At 37.9% G+C, this 20369-nt stretch overlaps 1 long non-coding RNA gene across 1 annotated transcript in view; it reads right to left on the bottom strand.

Moving 5' to 3' along the window:
- The window catches only part of LOC144339499 (uncharacterized), a 95378-nt gene that overhangs the window by 28185 nt on the left and 46824 nt on the right, over positions 1–20369 (bottom strand). The window lies entirely within an intron of this gene.

The raw sequence follows: 20369 nt of genomic DNA, 5'->3' as shown, positions 1-20369 counted from the left end.
ACTGGTTGGGGGAGGAGGGCTGTTAGGAAGGAGTGGTGTCCACCTTTAATCTGGAACAGTGCTGGAATTTTTTAAAGAATCATCTCAGCTAACAAAAAATGAGAGAGGAGGGAACATTCAATACAGGCCAAGGGGACCTGAGAAAGGCACTGTTTGGGGGAATTTAGAAAGAGAGGACCATTTAGGTCTTCCCAGGGACTCCCACAAGCTTCCTCATTCTCAAGGTTAGGGATTTAGAGACCACAGAACTCCTATCTCCAAACATGCCTAACATCTGCCAACTACTTGATGAATCTTGGATGAAGGCCAGTTTCATTTGACACCTATGGCTTGTACCCCTGCAAGGATTAAATCCAGGTCAACCAAAATCAGAAGTGTCTGTTCCTCAAGTTACAGAAGACTGTGCTAAGCACATAAAAAGAAACTCTCTTTTTCTGGGCCAGAGTCATCCAAGCAAACTTGGAGCTCATATTTAACAGCCAATAATATCCTGTTCTGCAATAGTCATTTGCTGTGTTGTTCAAAAATATTCCATTCTACTGTAGAAGACAGGAAAACAAAGGGATACATGAAATTCCTATGATGTGTTAAACAACAAAGCGACCCTTAAGACAGAAAAACTAAGTAGAGCATGTGAGTGTGAACAAAAATAGAAGGGGAAAGAAAGACCAAGAAAACACTATATGTGATACACTAGATATATATGAGAAAATTAAGCATTCACTATCCATTAGGTCTTAATTTGCTCACTCTTTGTTGACTTCCATTCTGGTACCCATACCAGCTCATCAACCTAAATGGTGAATTTCAGTGGTTTGCCCCTGATTGTCTTGGAGAGAGTAAGAATGTTCCATTGGCCCCCTCTTTCATTGCTCAAACCCCAACTCTGGTATAACACACCACCACTGGAGAAGGATGATGTGGCAGAGGGAAAAGGAGTGTATATACCAACATTGCAGAACATTCAGCTACTGTGATCCTTCCACCCCTCTCACACTTTACCCTCAATGAGTCAACCTATCCCATGACTTTCACCTTGTTTCTTTTCTCGGGTTTAAAATTGATTTAATAAGCCCTGTGCTTCTGGCATCTTTATTGGTCTGTGAGTCTTTCTGTTCTATGACTTCTAGTATAATCTGCATAATAGTGTAGTTGGAAGCTACCACTACATCAAGGTGATTTCCCACACAGCACCTTCTTGCTTTAGAATACATGCACCCAGGGGAGGGTGTGGAGAAAGCTCTACAACCGGTGCCCAGGCTCTAAGAATATGTTGTATATATACATTTTCCCTTTCTGAACATCAGTTCACACTGTACTGGCAGAAGAGAAAACTGGAAGAATGGATTTATTGGATAGTTTAAGAAAATAAGCAAGGAACAAAGATCTTGAACTTAGTTTTACCCAATGCCTTTGTTCTGTTTAGGCTGTTATAACAAAATGCCTTGGGTTGGGTAATTTATAAGCAACAGAAATTCATTGCTTACGGTTTTGGAAGCTGGAAAGTCCAAGATCAAGGCACCAGCAGTTTTGGGGTCTGATGAGAGCCTGTTCCTCATAGATTGTACTTTCTATGTATCTTCACAAGGCTGAAGGGCCAAACAAGTTCTCACAGGCCTTTTCCATAAGGGCACTAATTCCATTTATGAGGGCAGAGTTCTCATGAGCTAATCATGTCAGAAAAGCCCCACTTTTTCATACCATCACCTTAGGGGTATTTCAATGTATGAATTTTCGGGAGACATAAACATTCAGAACACCACACCCATGTTCTATCAAAGCTTTCTTAGAGCTGAAATTCTTTTTTGTTTATTTGTTTAGGATTAAAAAACAATAGTACTGCACCACCACCCAATATGCACAAAAATTTTGTTTCTAATTGCAAGACATTTTGGAATTTCCTAAAATGTACCTAGAGGTTTCTGCTGAAAAACCCTTGGTTACAAGGAACGAACACAAGAGAATGAAGACTAGGAAATGAAGAAACACTACATTTATTATGGTGACCCTTGTACATAAAATAATCATGGTTTTCTGACCTCATATCTATGCATTTTTTACTAATAATTTATTTTCTCCAAGAAGAACTGAGTGAACTGTCAATTCTCAATAGTTCTAACAAGGTTTATGTTCCATTACGCCTTTTTTAATCAATGCTGATGAAGATAATATTTAGCTGCTTTCCAAAGGCAGTAGAATGAAAAACAATATAACTCAAACTTAATCTCTGAGAATTTGATTATTTCTGGATTTTTTTAAGGAGTGACACTTACTATAATGATAAAAGTCTCTCTAATATATCAAGAGACTGTATTTTTATTTAAATCTTCAGAAACAAAGGGAGATAGCTTTCTCACCCATGACCTTTAGGACGTTGTTAGGTTACTATTGTGGTAAAATGGTCACCAGGTGGCGCTGCTGTATTAGTCTCTGGTGGATTCCAAACCCAAATCCCAGATTCTCTATTCCTACACAAAACCAGTAATGTGAGATAAGGCTGTAAGAGAAAGAGGATCATCATTACCTGGACACTCACTCTGTGCCAGGAGTTGCACCACGTGCCCTCACATACTTGAGTTCATACAACTTTCACAAGAGGGCTCTGAGGTAGGGGTTGGAAAATTCTCCCCATTTCCCAGATGAGGCTTGGAGAGTTGGACAACCTACTCATGGACCTATACTTAGGAAGGGCTAGAGAGTACTTTAAAAACAGATTCAAATTCTCAACCCCTGGCTTCAAAAATTTCTTCTGAAATGGCTTTGGGACATGCCAATGGGGAAGGCGGTTGTTTGTTTGTGTGTTTGCTTACTTGTTTGTTTTTAATCAGCAATTTTTTTTTTTTTAATAGTTTGCCTCACTTGGCCTGGGATTTGTGATTTCTATAGAAGAAGGGCATCGGACACTCATTCTAATCATCTTAGTGACAAAACTCAACAAAATTCACATTTTCTGTTCCAGAAATAACTTGCTCTTTCAACCTTCTCTGTATTTGAGCCTGTCTGATTTACTTTGGAAGGAAAGTACTTGTCTACCAAATAGATAGGTTTAACTTTTCATTGACTCATTTGTTCAACAGTTTCTAGCATATGGACCCTCCATAAATAATGATGCCAAAAGAGAGTAGGCATTCTTGTTTGTAAGGTATTGTATTCTAGTAAGTACCAGACATTTATGACATTTTGGTGTGAAATAAGATCAGAGAGTTTTTTGTTTTTTTTTTTTTTTTGAGACGGAGTCTCGCTCTGTCACCCAGGCTGGAGTGCAGTGGCGCGATGTCGGCTCACTGCAAGCTCCGCCTCCCGGGTTCACGCCATTCTCCTGCCTCAGCCTCCCGAGTAGCTGGGACTACAGGCGCCCACAACCGCGCCCGGCTAATTTTTTGTAATTTTTAGTAGAGACAGGGTTTCACCGTGGTCTCGATTTCCTGACCTTGTGATCCGCCCGCCTCGGCCTCCCAAAGTGCTGGGATTACAGGCGTGAGCCACCGCGCCCGGCCAAGATCAGAGAGTTTTGTGGGAAATATGTTTAACCCTTGCTGCTGCTTATTCCCTAGTTCAGCCCCTTAACAGAGTGTCTGTTATCTTTTTCCTAAGTGATCTGGGACATCTAATTCTTTTGACAGCAAGGAGAGTGGAATATGCCATTGTAAGTTGGACATAACTTTTCAAAGTTATAGGACTTGGCCATGTTTTCATGGTACAGACAAAATCCACACACAGGATCAGCCAGGTACAAAAGCCAATGATTTTTCTCCTAACAATGCTGAATCTACTCATAGGGTTTGAAGGAATTAACTGTTTGTCCAAAATAACTTTTCTATTACCTGGTGTTTCACCATTATAACTTTATTCTTGGAGATAGATAACAAAAATTTAGAAAAAATACCAGGCAAGCAGTGAAAGAGCTTGGATTTTGACTTTAGGTATGTTATCTGCAAAACATTTTTTCTTTGTTTCTGAATGTCAGGTTTTTTTATGTTTCAAAATGCATACATACCTTTTATTTCTCAGAATGATTATGATGATAAAACAGGCAATACATATATCATGTGTAAATGCTCTAAAATTATCATCAATCAAATGTTATGCATAATTTTAACTGTTTAGTTCTGAAGTTTCTATTTAGAGATGTTTTTGTGAGGGTAACTCCTGAGAGTTGAAGACAAGATTAAGATCTAAGAAGATGAAAAGAGGAAATGGTAGAATCAAGGTGACACTTAGCTACTTTGCAATGCTGCTCACATTCTGGAGGACACAAATGCCAGGCTTGAAACCACCAGCTTCCAGGCCACAAGAACAAGAGAACACAGAAACATAGCTGCTGGTTGAGCTAAATTCACCCATGATTTTGAATGATAATCCTGTATTATCATCCAATCACCAGACACGCTCTACCTTCTTGGAACTTCCTACATATTGGCATATCATCTAAAGGCAGCTACTGATGGAAGGGGGCAGGTGTTAACAATTTGAGAAGACTACTATACATTGTGAACTGATACAAGATTGAAGAACTAGGGGCAGAATCTTCTTTAGACCTTGAGTTGATGTGGCATGTTTATCCCAAGAAGTGGACAATGTCAATATAGTCACACCAATAGGTAGGTTGCATCAAACAAATATTTCTAAGACAAACTCTTTCTACTAGAAAATGTAATAAGGTCTGGCCTCTAAAACACCTGAAACAAGTCTAATGAGTATAAGATAGTGGCTGTGAGATATATACATAGCTCTGCTTCTTTGCCTGCTGCCATGATCTCCCATCCCTCTTGTCTTATGGTTTATTTGTTTCCTGTTTGTTTTTGGTTTCAACTTTTACTTTTTGCTAAAATGTAGTAAGATAATAAACAAACAACAACATACCATGAATGATCAACGCAATGTTGTCCATAAGCTGAACACACAAGAATAACCAAGAAACAGAATATTATTCGCAACCAAAAAGATACCACTCTCTCATGCTCTGTTTCAGTCGTTATGCAAACCCCTCTTCCAAAGGTAACTCTATCTTGAACTCTAAAATGCTGGAATGACTTTTGTCTGAATTTTACTTTACATAAATGTAAGCCGGTGTGCTTTCATGAGAATATAGGTGTTATACATGAAGAGAGAACAACTTTGCTTGTGTTTGAAACCCCAAGATATCTATTATTCCTCTGAAAATTACACACATAGCTATATTACCCAAATTTTAAAGACCCTCAGTTTCAGAGATCAGACAATTTCTTTCTACCATCTCTTCAATGTTTAACATGCCTTATAGCTTAGCAAAAGTCCTAAACTAAATGTCCATGACAGAATATTAACCATGTTCATTCTATTGTATTTTATTTTATTATTTTTTGAGACAGGATGTCACTCTGTTGTCCAGGCTGGAAGGCAGTGACACAATCACAGCTCACTGCAACCTCTACCTCCTGGGCTCAGGTGATCCTCCCATGTCAGCCTCCTGAGTAGCTGGGACAACAAGCGTGCACCACCATGCCTGGCTAATTTTTTGTAGACATGGGGTTTCACCATGTTGCCCAGGCTGGTCTCAAATTCCTGAGCTCAAGTCAACCATACTTAAAAGCAATTGCTGAGTCCTAAGGAAAGATTGGTTGTAAGGCTTCATTTAAGGTTTGGCGGCATGTCATTTATTGTCCGCTTATTCAGACAGTAATTGACATGGGACAGCTGATTCCAGACTTCAATAGGAGACCCCCCAGACCTAGAAGTTGCCAATATACCATTGTTTACACAAAAGCACAGCATATGGAATATATTAAATGCACACCCACCGACTGAAATGACAACTACTTTGACTTCTGATTATAATTTTAAATTGCTTGGGGCTTTCTTACTTAGATTTTGCCATCACTTTCTTTCTTTCCTGACACTGAATCTTTCAGGTCAGTGATCAACCAGGTCTCTTTATGCTACTTCCCAGGTAAGTGCTTTGGGGTTTACATAGCATTTGGGGTGGTGGGATTACCATACATACATCCTTTTGCCATTGTGGTCCTGCAAGCAGGAATCAAAGCCTTTGTAAAACTAACATAAAACCTACTACTTTGGTGAACCCTCTGCAGAGTTTCTATTAAAATACGCATTCTGGCCAGGCACAGTGGCTCATGCCTATAATCCCAGAACTTTGGGAGTCAGAGTGGAGGTGGATCATTTGAGTTCAGGAGTTGGAGACCAGCCTGGCCAACATGACGAAAACCTGTCTTTACAAAAATACAAAAATTACCTGGGTGTGGTGGCACACACCTGTAGTCCCAGTTACTTGGGAGGCTGAGGCATGAGAATCACCCAAGTCCGGGCAGTGGACGTCGCTGTGAGCCAAGATGGTACCACTGCACTCCAGCCTGTGTGATAGAGTGAGACTCTGTTTCCAAAAAAAAAAAAAAAAAGGATATATATGTGTGTGTGTGTATATGTATGTATACATATATATACACATATGTATATATATACACACACACACATATATATATAGGTATCAAATTTATTAATATATTTTAGATATTTTGGTAAGAAGAGTGAGTTCTTTGAGGTTCTGATACGCCTGAGTCTGGGTACCAGGGATTTGACTTTTGCAAGATCTCTGTCTCTCCTTCCTGCTGCAGTGCTGGTCCTAGCATGGATTCCTGTCTCTGCCCCACGCATGGAGGCTTCTCTTTTTCTTTTTATATTTTTTCCTGTTCCCTCTCCGCGGCTGCAAAAAGCTTCCAACAATGCCCTTAGGCAGTGGTTTTTGTTTTACTCTTCCCTTCCTAAGGATTAACATCAGGGTTTTCTTGTTGTTGCTTTGTCACTCTTCTCCCTCACAAGGGAGGTGGGTCTGGGTGATATTTTGGGCAGAGGCTTTTGCTTCTCTTCTCCAGCAAGTGCTACACTTTCTCTTTCTCACGTTCTCTCTGTCTCTTTCTGGAGATTCCTCTCCAATTTTCCTGGTAGGGTTTTGGAGGAAAAGCCTGCAAGAGGAAGCATATTCTGTTATATTTGCAGACTCCCTGGGCTCTACATTCTCACACCAGCCCACAGGCTGTCTTTTGCAACTCATTCAGAATGTTTAGGGGAATCATATTACCCTCAACTTATATGGTATACTAGGCTGAATGGTATCTCTCCCCAGACCCACTCAAAAAAGATATGTCTAAGATGTAACCTCCAGAAGCTGCTAATGTGACCTTATTTGGAAATAAGGTCTTTGGAGATGTAATCAAGTTAAAATGAGATGAGAGATTAGCGTGGGCCCTAAATCCGATATGACTGCTGTCCTTGTAAAAAGAGGAAAACTTGGACACATATGCACACACACACACACACACAGAAGGAAGACAGCCATGTGGGAACCAAGGCAGCAACTGGAGAGATGAAGCTGCAAGCCAAGGGATGCCAAGGATTGCCAGAAGCAGCCAGAAGCTGAAAGAGAGGAGTGGAACAGATTCTTTCCTAGAACCTCAGAGGGAACATGGCTCTGGGACACCTTGATTTCAGCATTCTGGCCTGAAAATCAAGAACTGTGAGAAAATAAATTTCTGTTGTTTTAAGGCACCTAGCTTGTGGTAGTTTGCTATGACAGCCATGGGAAGCTAATACATAAGTGCCGTGCTGGACTCCTACTGACTCCAGTGGAGATGGCACCATGTCCAAGAGGCCAAAGAACCAGAGTCAGTGAAGGAGACATAGGGTTTACTGGGGGGACTGACATATGGTGTGGTTCAGTGGCAGTGGACTGAATAGGAAGACCACTACTGCTTGTAGAAAGCATGCAGTTTATATAGCATTTTCAGATCACACCCTTCACCTAGCAATCTTCACTTACCCCAAAAACAAAGGGCCTCTCTTCCTTGGACCACAGGTGTTCCAAGAGTTGGGCCACAGGTTCCTTCATAGATAAGGAGTGAATTTCAGGGCTGGTCACTTTCTGATTCCTTGACTCAGAACTCTAAAGCAACATGCTTCTTAGACCATAAGGTCATTCTCAGAGTATGATTCAGTTATGACTGTCAGGTGCCTCTGCCATGCAATAAGACATGCACAGAAACTGCTGCAAGCAAGCAAATGCTTACTCAGGACCTGTTTTTCTCAGGAGATACCTCTTTTCTCAGATTTTACTATAGTGGGTTGCCCTGTGACCTCAGCTTTCTGATGGCCTCAAGAAAAGTCATCAAATTTGCAACCTGTCCAACATTTTCAATGTTGTAAGCATGGAGCTCTCTATCATTCTACATATCTGAGCTGAAACTAGAATTCTTGATTATGTGAAGTTTTAATTTCAAAATCCTAACCAAATTTCCTTAAATAAGACATTTTACTCTGAGGCTAACTAGGAACCAACAAAAAGAAAGACTTTTCACTCCTGTATTAGCCGTTTTGTTATTTCCTCACTGGTACTTTGATCTTTCCAGACCCTCAAAACAAAAGGAAAGACGGGACAAAGAGCACCATGTTTTCTAGCTCTCCATTGTCTTACTTCAGCATTGGTGAAGTCAGGATCCCCCGAGAGTGAACTGGTCTAGGAAGACAGTAGCCAACAATTCTGATAGGAAAGGGCCTATCAGAATTGAGATGATTTTCTTGCTACACTTAGCTACTGCATTGGAAGTCATCATGGCAGGAAAAGTAAGGTAAAAACCAGAAGTTTTTTGACTAATGAGGACTTTTCCAACAGCAATTGGGGCATACTTCCTTCACCTCTCCACTCTAGACTCTGCTGTTACTTGCACCTAACACTGCAGAGACATTTTATTCCTCTAAGACTCTCGACATTTTTGACAACTCCCTTGTCTGATATTCAGTTAGGTTATTTACCAAGGTAAATGTATTTTGTACAGTACAAAACATTAAAACTTTAACAATCTTTATACATAGGCATCCATATTCATGAGCAATATATCTACTACACTTCTAAACAGGAAATATACCTAAAAATATTAAGTGTAATTAAAAACAGGGCATCCAGGGGGTAATAACTCCCCCCAAGCCCCTCTCTACTACTGTAGCAGAGGTAGAGCCCAGCAGTAAAAAGTACAGTCTTTCAAATCAGGCAACCTGTGTTTAATTTTCAGCTCTCCATTATTAACTTTATAAACCCTGTTTTCCTCATCTCTAAAATAAGTAAACTAATAGTATCTGTCTCATATGAGTTTTTGTGAGTGAAATAAATACATGTAAAACATTTATAAGGGTAACTGGCATACGGTAAGTGCTCAGCAAACATTGAATGCTATTATTTTATTAAAAGATTCCGCTGAAGTCAAGAGTACAAGGAAACTACATCAATACATAGTGGTTTAGCTCAGCAACCATTTTCAGAGGGTTAGAAAGGTAACCTTTTTGAGATACCAGATAGACCCTGGTTGAAAAGTGAATAGGGAGTCGTGTTCACAAAGATTATATTACTTGACCCACAGCAAGTTGGATTTTTCTCAGACACTACTTCTCTAAATCTTTTCACTCTTTAGGGCTTCTGATTAGATTAAGACTTATTTTTTTGTTTTTTTGTTTTTTTCATTCCAGTTAATTATGGAGGAAGAGAACCAACAAAAGACAGTTGTTTCAGTATCTGACAAAGGAGTGAAAACTGTGAAGAAAGCGAACCTGGTTCTGCTCTGAAACATCAAAAAGTATGGCAAGTGGCTAGGTGCTTAGGTATGAGGTCCACTTTGAATCAGCTGGACCCAGTGCAGCAAAAAATAAAAAGACATCTGTGTCCTTTTGCTACTGATAAGAGAAATTAATAACCCTTTTTTTATAGCAGTGAACAAATTCCAAAATCATGATAGGTCTGTAACTTTCATATTCTCTAGTACATATGGTTAGTAGAGCAGGGATTTATTTTTCTTTTATACAGATGGGAACACTGAGGCTCAGAGAAGATACCTGATTTTCTAGGTGGTAGACATTACTGTTAATCCACGGTGGAGAATGGAAAAGAAGTCTCTATTTAACTTAAAAAGAATGGATAAGAATGTCATTCTATGTATTTCTTCTGAAGCATTCTTATAATTTTGAAACATTATAAGAGTCTTTCCCGTCTTACAGGATGCCTAAAATATCTCTTCTATTTTGGGCTATTACTACTTAATTCATTGTTTATTTCAAAAAAAAAAAAAAATGACATCTTTAGTACTCCTTGATGTTTTTGTCCTTCTGTTCTTTTGTTTGCAAACTCTGACCTTTTGCCTCCTCCTTCAACTTTCCTCCTCCCCATCCGCTCTGGAGGACAGCTAGGAGGTAAATGCTGAAGCTGGCAATGTGTGCTCACCTCCCAGGCTCTGCCTTCTCCCTCTTGAGCTGCATGTGTACATTCCTCACATGAAAATTTGTCTGCAATGGTGAGTCCCGGTCCCCTGTATGCCACAAACCCTAGCTCTTGAATTTGTGTCTGTGTTAGACATACTGTTTCCTGGGTGATGCTTGCCTATTGCGGTACACAGCTGAAATATCTATTCTTCTTTTAACACTTCTCTATGTCTTATTTCGTGAATTGCACCCAGGCTTGGCTGCTAGAAAAGTCGGCGTTTTGAATGAGTTTCTTATTAGCTTTCTTTTTTTTCATCTGTATTTAGCTATTTTGTAAAGTCCTTATTTATTTTTTCCTCTGGTTCATTGCCTTTCTGTCTTCATGTCTTTAGCTCTCTCAGTTTGGATTTTTGTTGATTTCTTTAATTTTTTTCCTAATTATTCTGATTGTTCATAATGATTATAGAAAATTTGGAAAATGCAAACTGACTTATAGAAGAAAATAAATACCTATCATAACTACACAACAGAGAAATTTGTTTAACTCTTGTTTTCTCTATGTAATTCTACATGCAATCCTATATGCATAGACTTATACTATGACAGTATGTGTCATTTTTTCACTTACATTGTGAACACTCACTATATTATTTTCAACTGCACTGTTTTAAACATCACATTAAATTCCCTAGAATAGATGTACTATAAACCACCTCTGGATTTAATTAATTAAAAAATAAAAATATCATAAACGATAGTATTGAGTAATGATGGACAATTCACTTTTTAGGAGCTGCACTTTAAAATATTTAACTAAAAAAGTAGTATCCATTAGCAATACCCAGAAGACTGCCTCATGTTATTTACTTTAAGCTACTTACATTGAATGGCCAGGACACTCAGGTTTTTGTGGAGGATTTCAGGATCGATCAATCAATCAATCAATCAATCAAATTGTACTTGAGATAGTATGTGGTGAGTTATACTTAATTTTTAAATTCTTAGTTTGATTACAAATTTATTTTCCTTAAATGAGGAAAACAACAACTGAAGTTGAATGTCAAGAAGTTCTTATTTTGACATACAACAGTAATTTAGAACAGATCAGAGACAGTTAGTATCTGACTACTCAGCCATAAAAAGAAATGAATTTAACAGTACTCGCAGTAACCTGGATGAGATTGGAGACTATTGCTCTAAGTGAAGTAACTCAAGAATGGAAAACTAAACACTGTATGTTCTGACTGATATGTGGGGGCTAAGCTATGAGGATGCAAAGGCATAAGAATGATACAATGGACTTGGGAGAGTTGAAGGGAAGAGTGGGAGGGAGGCGAGGGACAAAAGACTACAAATGGGGTGCAGTATACACTTGGGGGATGGATGCACTTGGGTGATGTGTGCACCAAAATCTCACAAATCACCAATAAAGAACTTACTCATGTAACCAAACACCACCTGTAATAACCTATGGAAAAATAAATAAGAAAAAAGAGTATTCAATAAAATAAAATGTGAAGAACAATGTCTGGTATACCAATCAGCTGAGTTACAAAAAACAAAAATCTGTGTGTGTGTATGTGTGTTTTGATATATTTTATGTTTTTCCATTTATGTTTATACATATCCATACCCACACACAGAATCTGCTTGTACAGTGATAGAATCTCTCTGGAAACAGATACAAGGAAGTCATCACACTGGTTTATGGATGGAGGTAGGGGAGCTAGTGTTCAAAGGAAATTTTTTTAGTATATACTTTTCACATCTTTTGCATTATTTTGTGAATGTGTTACTCTTCCAAATAAACACACATACAAACAAGAAAATACAAACACTAATGAAAACATTTCAAAAGAAAGAGGTGAATATTTTTGACTCAGATATCCATCAGACTTTTGAACTCTCCAGTACTCCTTGCAATGAAATTGTCAAACTGCCAACAGAGAAGCATTATTCAGGGTTCTTGGTTTTCTGAGTGTCAGGGCTCTCTTTGGCATTTGGTAATACTTTAGAAATCTTTATAGAATCAAAATTCATGGGAATAAAATACAGAAGTTATATTGAAAAAATTAAAATATTGTAAATTTATTGATGTAGTAATAAATGAACTTCTTTATTAATGCTGTATATAAGATTTATTGACATGAAATTTTGAATTATCTACAAAAATTGTAGTGTGATATAAAATGATTTGTAATTTCTGTTGATGATAAAGCACTCTAAATAGTACTGTGGTTTGTTGTTTACAATTGTCATTAAAGGAAATGTTAAATTTCTGTTGGATGTTAGTAAGAATAAAGCAATATATTTTTTTTCTACTCATGTTCATGGACTCCTGAAAGCGTTTTTGGGGGTATGCTGGAAAAGAAATAACTTTGGATCAATCCACTGAACAAAACATAGTAAGGTCTATAATGGAGCACTAGCCAGCCTGAGGATATCCCAAGACTCACCACAGAGACAAGGTGTGAGCTAGGTCTTATAGGACAAGCAAGAATTTGCCTGGTGAATAAGGAGAAAAACGAATGTTTCAAGAGAAGGAACAATGTGAACAATAGTAGAAGGGTGTGGTAACTTGTGGAACTGCAGCACAGAGACAACTATCTGTATTTCATTAATCCTGATGCACGAAGTAAAGGGAGGAGTTGGGGGAGATGGGTCTGCAGAGAAGGGCAGGAATGTGCACTGGAGAACACTGGATGCATTGCTGAGGAGCTTGGATTTTATTCAGTGAGCAATGGGGAGCCTCTGAAGAACTATAATGAGGCAAGTTACATTGTCTGAATTGTGTGTTCTGTTGAGTGCTCTGGCTGCTCTATAGAAGATGGGTTTAGGTTGGTGGGAGACCAGAGAGGATGACACTTCAAAGTTTGTGTAGAGATAATCAGCAATGAAATGGGAACGTAACTTTTAGAATGGGGACAAAGGATAGAGATAAGAAATACTTAAGATATTGTGGTAGATTGGGTCATAAGTCTCTAATTCTTTGTTCTCTCCCTGTTTTGGAATTACACACCCACAGCATTTGCCTTGTAACACTGTCCCTTGCAGTAGAGGCAGAGTATATTTTCCACCCCTTGTCTTTGGGCTTAACTATTTTCTTTGGACAATGGGATATGAGTAGACTTGTTATAAACAGAGGTTTGAAATGTGAGTGTGCAATTAACACTCTTGAATTTATCACCACAAAACATACTTTAGGTAGCTTCTACTTCCAGGAGGATGGGAATACACCTGAATCTCACACTTGGTCTGAGGTCAAACCTAGTTGCCTCGCAGTCTGAAGCAGAGCATCCCTGATAGGTCTGGCCTAAATCAGCAAAACCACAGTCACCCCCTAGAACCATACAAATGAGAACAAATGCCTACAGTGGCCGGCCACTGAGATTTTCCGGTTGCTTTTTATGTAATACAAGGTGATAAGTAGAGATATTAAGTTAGAAGTATTCAGTAGTTGAATGGATATAGAATTTAGAAAACGGGGAACCACTGGAAGAGATTCTCTAGGTTTTGATTAGAGTAATTGAGGATATAATGGTTCAAAAAATGAGACAGAATTAGTGGAAGAGAAACAGCTTTTGTGGTAGAAGTTAACGAGGTCAGTATGAGACATTTCGAGTTGGAACTCTTGGTGAAACATTTACATGAGATGATTTAACTTTCAGTTGTATACATAAGTCAAAGTTTGAAAAGAAATCAAGATTGAAGTCAGAAAAGTGTAAGTCATTAGGTTATAGCTGGTAGCTAATATCATGAAAGTTAATAAGATGGCTCAGGGAGAGAGGGGAGAGTGAACATAAAATTGGGCCAAAGAAAAACAGTGATAATCCAAAGAAATTCTTGATAAAGTAGAAGGAACTAATAAAAGATGCTGAGAAAAAATTGTTTATAGCTAGATGGAGAAACACAGTGTTACAGAAAATAAGAGAGAAGTGAGTTTTAAGAAGAGATAGAGCAATATTATTGAATATGGCTATGATGGGTTGGTGTAGAGCCAAACTGCAAGTGGGGTGAGTAGTGACTTTAAGAAGAAAATCTTCTTTTTGTCAGAAACATATTCCTAAACTAGCAATGGCATCCATACATCTCAACCACAAGCTGGCCTTTATGTAATGGAATAGCAGATTCAGGAGATTAGTTACCTCTGTGTAAGTCCATTTATAATGTTATAAGCAAAATCTTATAGATCACTTTAAACCCTACATATCAAATAACAAAGTATTTATTCAGACTCTTAACATAATTAATATCTGATTCTTGAAACAACCATGGAGGTAGGAGCAACGAAAGAATTGTCATTCAAACTCAAACTTCAAATTCGGCTTCAAATCCCATTATTTCTTCAGCAACATTACATCATGTAGATAATGGCTACAAAGTGGAATACCAATTATGTGTGAGTGTGTTTCCATGTCTCAGTATCTAATGAGCCCATTTGATCTATGAGAATCACTTTGGTTATTACTGAAAGCAGACAAGAGCATTTTAGCAGTCACTATGCTTTATTGCATCTGTTAAGCAGAAATGTAGGTAATCTAGGATCAAGCCATGACAAAACATGTTTCTAGTTCTGTTTTAAAGTCTTACTATGCTTTGCCTAAATGTTTTAAAACATTATGTTCCAGCAATGTTGGATTTAATTGAAAGCTGTCTTATAAAATTAATTCAGTCAAAAGCAATTGGTAAAAGTTGTTGAGAGACAGTGGTGTTCATTTTTTCAAGTGCTGAAATTCTGACAGAGTTTGGGGCAGAGCAAAAAGAGTAAGACAATCAGTAGGAAAACAAATATTTTCATTTACTTTTTAAATAACTTACTGGTTATGATACGCATTTTTGGGTCATGTCCCTACCACACAGCAACAATTAACGCTAGAATACTGGTTATGTTAGTGAATATGCTTCTTTCCACCTTTTTCCCAGAATATCTATAAATTATATCATTGAAAAATTGAGATGATACTCTTACAATTTACTGAGTCCTTTTTAAAATAAGATTTTATATTCGATTTAGTTTTTCTATACAAGTGCTTCTCAAACGATCTGTGATAATCATTTATTTTTGCTTTAACTTCCAGTCTGTCACAAACCAATACTTTTGTAAAACACAACAAAAACTTGCTAGATGAAATTAAATTAAACAGACACACAGTTTAAGCTCCCTATTTTTAACTATTATTAGATTCAACTGACATTCAATTATAAAGTTTAAAAATGCCAATTCTCAAATTTTGTAATCTTCCCATAGGACAGTAACAAACGTTTCACCCACTGGCTGGCACCTGCCTCAATACCACAGTTTGAGAAGCCCTATACTACAATATCTTTTTTTTCTTTTCTTTTTTCTTTTTTTGTGATGGAGTCTCGCTCTGTCGCCCAGGCTGGAGTGCAGTGGCGCCATCTCAGTTCACCGCAAGCTCCGCCTCCCGGGTTCATGCCATTTTCCTGCCTCAGCCTCCAGAGGACTACAAGTGCCTACTAGCACGCCTGGCTAATTTTTTTGCATTTTTGGTAGAGACAGGGTTTCACCGTGTTAGCCAGGATGGCCTTGATCTCCTGACCTTGTGACCCGCCCTCCTCGGCCTCCCAAAGTGCTGGGATTACAGGCGTGAGCCACCGCGCCCAGCCTACAACATCATTTTTTGATATGATATATCCACTACATTATTCATACATACAGGCATGTGTTCCAGGCATCCCTTCTGCCTTATTTCCTTTTTAATAGGTTTCAAGAGGAAGAAGTTTGTGAAGACCAAAGTCAATAGTTAAGGGAGTAGTTACCATTGGAAGTAAACTCTATTGTATTTGAGGAGGGCAAGGTATAAAAATAAAATGAATAAAATGCATAACTTTGCATAAAGTATAAAATAAATAAAATGCATAAATTTGCACAAAGTATAAAAGACAATAAGTACTTTTGGAGCAACAGTCAAAACAAGAAGAAGTTGGCAGAACAGTAGAATGCTTTTTATTCTTCGGTCTTAGAAATGGAAAGAGCCCAGAGCATAATTAGTCTAGGTCAGATGGAGTTGTCTGTCCAACAGAAGGTTTGTATCAGATCATTATTTTCAAAACTGGGATACATGTTACACTATTAGTATACAACATGTTATTTGGTGATACACTGATAAGTATGTTTCTTATATTTATGAATATTCATTTTAGAAAAATAGAACTTAGCATCAAGATTCCATCATGGCCACTGTCACTTAAAATAAGGCAAAGATAATCAAGAGAATTGAAAGAAAATCATGAATTGATAATAATATAGGTAGTATCAAAATATGGCTCTGTGGAAATTACTCAATTTGGAGGAAATCCAGATTGGATACAATTTAAGGTACTATTCATAGAAAAAAATCTACATATTTTCAGCTATTGCTTTGAAAAATAATTTATATCATAGAACTCTGGACCTTGGGGAAATGGGTGGAGACACAGAAAGAGGTTATTTTCATTACTATTGCTATGAGGCAATTCACCTTAAAAATCAGTGGCTCAAAACAACCATTTTATTATGCTCATTGATCGTGTCAGTCAGGAATTCAGGAAGGGAACAACAGAAATGGCTCATCTCTATTTTAGGTTGCCTGGGACCTCAACTGGGAAGACTTGAAGGGCCTGAGCTGGGAGGATTTAAAGACCAGGCTGATGACCAGGCTACCTACATGTTGGCTTAACTGTATGACACAGCTTCCTAACAGTGTGGCAGCCTCAGGGTAGTTGAACCTCTTACAGATCTGTTCAGTGCTCCAAGAACAAAGTGGAAGTAGATTCATTGTTTCAGACTTTTAAAAGTCATACAGCATTGCTTCTAATGTATTCTATTGATTACAAGAGTCACAAGTCCACTCAGAAACACAGACCTTATCATTGAATGGGAGGAGTATCAAAGAATTGGCAACTGCTGTGTCTCAGAAAACATTACAACTAAGTATTTTGACCTAAAGGAGACTGGTGGGGGTCTCAGAAACAAGAAGCTCACTCTGATTTTTCCTGTCGTTCTGTGTGAAGCATGGTTGTAAAGGAATTGATATGGTTAGGCTTTCTGTCCCCACCCAAATCTCATCTTGAATTGCCATCCCCATAATTACCATAATTCCCCTGTGTTAAGGGAGAGACCAGGTGGAGGTAATTGAATCATAGGGGTGTTTTCCCCCATGCTATTCTCGTGATACGGAGTGAGTTCTCACAAAACCTGATGGTTTTATAAGGTGCTTTTCTTCCTCACTGGGTTCTTCTTCCTGCTACCTTGTGAAGAAGGTTTCTTGCTTCCCCTTTGCTTCCCACCATCAATTGCGAGTTTTCTGAGGGTTCCCCAGGCATGCTGAACTGTGAATCAATTAAACCTCTTTCTTCTATAAACTACCCAGTCTCAGGCAGTTCTTTATAGCAGTATGAAAATGGACTAATACAGGAATTTTCTGACCAACCTTGTCTCAAAATAGGTCATAATACCCTAGTTCCAAAGGGGTGCTGCCACAGAGCTGGGTTGGGGAGGGAAAGAAATGCTACACCAAGAAGCCAAGAAGAATCTGCATAAACAGGCCTTGCTGAATTTCCCCTCTCGGTCATAACTAATAGATCACATTGTTTTTATACAATCACATTTCTCTCTACAAAACCGTGCATTCTTTACACCACCAAAGCATAAATATACACAGTTTTCCCTGAGTCTTTGAGTCATTCCTGAAAGTTTCTGTTTCATGTAAAATTTTGTTAAATAATTATTTTGTAGTTCTCTTACTAATCTGTCTTTTGTTATAGGAGTATTAGCCATAAGCCTCATGAAGGACAGTAGAAAGTATTACCTTTTCGCTCCTACATGGCCATTTTTTTAAAATAACCTTAAAGGATGAAAGTGAGCTACATGGCCATGCTTTTAAATTCTATTTCCCAACTATTACAAATTTATTCAACTTGGTTACAAAATTTTCTCACTAGTATTTTCCATGCATGTGAGTTTAACAGTGTTCCTTCTTAAATCAATATCGAAAGAATAGCTACTTGGAATAAAGTCACCTGACAAGGGTACAACAGAAGTATGAATTAAAGACTTCTACCACGTTTACTGAGTTGTTTATCCAACTCCACACACTGACTTCTTTCGATCAGAAATAACTGCCTGCAAATCGGAAGGAAGAACAAGATGATTAAGAGGTTTCCAATGAGAGATGCCGTCCATCTATTGCATTCTGTCCAATCACCTGGTAAATTTTAGTGATCGATTCTTTTGGTGTATCTCACCTTTGTGCTATTACTCAGGGTAATGAGCAGAGAGCTTGAATTTTTTTTTAATGTGCTGATAAATATTTTCTGGTCATTTGCAATACTGCTAAATTTGTGGGATTTTTTGGTTGTCTTTGTTTTCTACATTCTATTTCAGAAATAAGGAAATAAGTAGGAAGACCCAGTATGGCACACTGCTATTCATAAGCAAGTTATCCTTTACCATTTTAGCCACTGTTTAGTCATTGCCAAAGCAGTTCACATGCTCAAAACACCGCTAGCTTGAAAAGGACAAAATTAATATGGCAAACTAGTCACTCAGAGCAGCTCTTAAAGGAGAATAAAAGATTGTATCTGATGTATTTCTGATGTTTCCTTACAAAGGAGAAGGAAATCATTATCCATATAGTAAAATACATGAAATATGTAAGCTGGAAATCTAAATATTTGGTAGTAAAAGTTCCCATCTCTACATGACTTTATCCTCACTTCTTGAAATACTGTAATTGGTTCTAATGACTACCTCCTTTTGTGTGGTGGTGTTCTCTTCCTCAACCCTATAATCCTCTTTGAAATAAGTTTTAGCCAGTAGAAATACTGTGCAACAGAAACATGTGATAATATGATTAATAGCCTTAAGAAGTACCCCTTACAAGAACAAAGCAAATTGGCTGAGAAACTGTTCAGAACTTGAATTCTCTCTATGGCTGGTTTTACATCCATGCTACCTAGCTACCTTTTTTATTTTTCTTCTTAAAGCACTTTGGTTGAACTATCCATGTATTTCAAAGTGAAGTATTTTGGAGGGATCCATGATAATGAACAATGTTTCTCAACTTTTAACGTGTACAGGATTACCAGATCTTGTTAAAAGTGCAAATTATAATTCCGTAGGTCTGGGCTGTGGTGGATAGCTATGTCCTGAGATTCTGGCTCCAAGGCTGCTGGACCCAAGACTACACTTTGAGTTACAAGGATAGGAGGATACAGTGTGTTTTGAGTTTTCACTCAGAAGAATTTCAAAAATAACTCTAATTATAATCAACTTTGTATGTTTCTCCATACACAAACTGGTTCAAATAATTACTATAGTAGATTCAAATAAATTTATTATCAAGTAAATAACAGTTCCAGCTTTTTTACCAGAAACACAAAGATTGTTAATTTCAGAGTTAGATCATTAGGAGACATGAGAAAAATGGCAAAATTACTTTAGTGTTTACTGAACATTTAATTAGTTCATTTGAATTTATAGTTTTGACTTTGCAAGGCTGAGGTTCTTGAGACATGTTTTCCTTAAACACTAGCTGTTGTGTTCTTAACCTCAGAATCAGACAAACTGAACATTCAGTGCAGTCAACCACACATCCAAACACACACATTGAAGCTAAATTTACTCTGTCCCTGTAGCATCCCCAAATGTGTGTGAAGAAACCATTCTAGACATTTCTATTAGGGTCCCAGCCCCGTACTAATTTTCAAGCTCTGAGACGAAAAGAAAAGGCAACAGTGTGTAATTAGAGAAATCTATGATTTACACATTAGTGAGCAAAGAAATGCAACCCACAGAGGGAAGAATGAAATTGTGGCCAGCTAGTAAGTGTCTGTACTTATTAAGGCTAAAGAAACAACCTATGAAAAGAATCTAAGCCTTTCCCAAACAGTGCAGGATAATTATATTTGGCATGAGTTCCACAGGGAAGATGCAGCTTTAGAAGCTTAAAGAACAGAGAAATGGGAAGAGGAGAGCCAGCTGAAGATATAAGTAAAACATTTTTCAGATATATCACAGATGAGGGAAAGGATAATGGTGAGAAAAAAAAAGACATTGAAGGCCATGGGGAAAAGGAGAAAAAATGAAATATGCCTTTTTAACCTCAGCCTTCATTCTGGAAGATGATGGG

This window comes from Macaca mulatta, chromosome 2 (assembly GCF_049350105.2).
Source record: "Macaca mulatta isolate MMU2019108-1 chromosome 2, T2T-MMU8v2.0, whole genome shotgun sequence".
NCBI lineage: Eukaryota > Metazoa > Chordata > Mammalia > Primates > Cercopithecidae > Macaca > Macaca mulatta.
This window is presented reverse-complemented; position numbering and strand designations above follow the sequence as displayed.